This window comes from Nematolebias whitei, chromosome 13, assembly GCF_014905685.2.
Source record: "Nematolebias whitei isolate Nwh7 chromosome 13, NemWhi1, whole genome shotgun sequence".
In the NCBI taxonomy this organism is placed as follows: domain Eukaryota; kingdom Metazoa; phylum Chordata; class Actinopteri; order Cyprinodontiformes; family Rivulidae; genus Nematolebias; species Nematolebias whitei.
The window spans coordinates 10,008,097-10,010,635 of record NC_056510.1 but is presented as its reverse complement, the minus strand read 5'-3'; positions in this window follow the sequence as shown (position 1 = coordinate 10,010,635).

Here is a 2,539-nt window from a genome sequence, read left to right as displayed (position 1 = left end):
AAAAAAAGGGACTCTCCCACAGCAGGAATCCAGACTCTGCTCGTCTATTAAGGGCAGGGTTTCAGGGTCAGGGAGTTGAAAATGCCATACTGTTTCTGATCTGCTACACCGTTATCACTGCATATCTCTCTGAATCCTAAAAATGTGGCGTTCTAACTTGGAAAAGAGGGATATTTGCTACCAGTGGTGAGCAGTTACCAGGTAGAGTTCCACATGTTTGGCAGAGCTTCGGTTTTTCATTGTAACTCTACAATCTGTAAATCTGTTCAGGCCTGACATCCCATTTCTCTTTCGAAGCACTGCTTAACAGAGTTCACACAAAATGGAATAGATTCTCTTAATGCTCAACTGCAGCTCAGGTGAGTCAGGAGGTGCAGAGGTTAGTGGAGGAATTGCACATTCCAGATGTTACCCTGTGACTGGTCACAGCAAGTCTGAACTTCTCCTTCCTCAAATGTCTGACTCCCAAAACGGGGCCAAGGGCTCCAATTGGAGGCCAAATGTCAACCATATATTGTCACCTTGTACAAACTGCCAATTATCAGCCATTTTCAGGAAAAAAAACCCCACTTGATTTTAAATTTATTATTATTGCAATAACTTCTAAGAAGAAAATTGTCAGCAAGTTTTCAAGATGGACTTATTTTTACGACTCAAAGAGAAAAGCAGCCGTTTGCAGAAGGATTGGCCAGCTGGTGACGACAATTCTGTCATTCTCACTTCCCACAAAGATGAAACAGGTCGGAGATGGGAAGTCTGGAATTAGCGGTGTTGACTCTGCGGATTAAAGATCCATAACCGGAAGGGCAGAAATGAACAAATCATCCAAATTCTTCTGAGATAAATCTGTAAGTGAGTTTATAAGGAAATGGAAAACCCATCTGGTATCATGAACCGTCCGCACGTTGCTCGATGCTAGCACTGGAAACACAGAACTGGTCCCCTGTGGGTTTGTTCTTGTATATATTTTTATTTGCGTTGTTGACTTTTCCCAGATGAGAAGAGGCACAAAGAATGTGGGTTATGAGAACTGGTAAAGTAAACCCAGTAAAGTGCCTTGAAGAGAGAAACTCTTCAAGTTAAAGCACTAAAAGTTCAGCTGTGCAAGACATGAAGAAGGAAAGAGAGAAATAAAAAAATTAAAATTAAAAAAAGAACTTTGATAGAGTTGTATGTCAACATTTTAATCTTGGATCTTTGGCTAATACATTGGCTTTGAAAACTGTGCCAAGACCTTTAAAAAAAAAAAAGGTGAATGAAGTAAAAAAAAAAAAAAAAAAACTATTAGTCACACAGGTTGAAAGAATCAGTGTTTGTTTGATTTTGGTAAATACTGCTCTGAAGGCAACATTAACATCAAACTGATAAGAATTTAAAATTAAGAAAATCTGATTATTGTGGCCAGATTGTTTCCATGTCAAGTTAAGGTGCCAAAGCACTAAAAACACTGTTATTAGTTAATATTCCATTACAAATTTTGATTGTTAATCCTCTCACGGCCTTTGGAAAAACTCAAAACAAAAAATGCAACTTAAAACTGCATCGATAGGTAAAAAAATAAGTGTACCATGACTTTTTGTGGCGATGCAGTTATCGCAAACTGTCCCAACATAATCATTCAAAGTCTAAACAGGTCGCAGGAAGTTGGACTTTACATTAGAGAACTGACATTTTGACCATTTTAAGCAATTTATCTGAACCTTTTAAAGATTGTATCCCAAATGTTCCCATTTCTTCTATGGGTTTTACATAATATACTCTGATTTAGGTGCATATTGTGAGCACAGGTTGGAATCTGCTTTCCTGTCAAAACTGCCATAATTGTTTATGGCATATATTCAACAGTGTGGGCTTTGGTCCATATTGGCGAGATAGCATCACATCCAACACAATCTCAAGTTTCACATCTGGACTGAGATCTACAGACAGTGGTTCAATTAGCAGACAGGAGGTATCTGGTGTGGTCTTCTGCTGCTGAAGCCCATCTGCTTCACGGATGGACATGTGTGTTTAGAGATGGTGTTCTGTAAATCTCGGTTGGAGCAAGTGGGCGTTTGAGCTGTTGTCGTTTTATGATCTTGAACCAATCGGCCTATTTTATGCTGAGTTTATGCTCGACTCTCTTCAGCCATATCTTAAGCAGTCCGTTCTGAATCTCAGGATGGTTTTAGACTCTGACTTTAAATTTAATAAGCAGACTAACTCTGTTCTTCAAAAAAAAAAAAAAAAGCTTCTACCAGTTAAGACAGATGGCTAAGCTTAAGACAGTGTTGACCTGATCCGACCTTGAAAAAACAGTCCATGCATTTGTTAAAACCCGGCTAGACTACTGTAACACAGTTTGTTGGGGTCAGTCAGGTTTCCCTTTCACATCTCCAGCTCGTCCAAAATGCTGCAGCTCGATTATTAAACAGAAACTCATAGGTTGGAGCACATTTCACCAGTTTTATCCTCCCTTCACTGGCTCCCTGTGCATGTCAGAATTTATTTTAAAACTATCCTGTTGACCTTTAAGTGCATTAATGGCCTTGCACCCTCG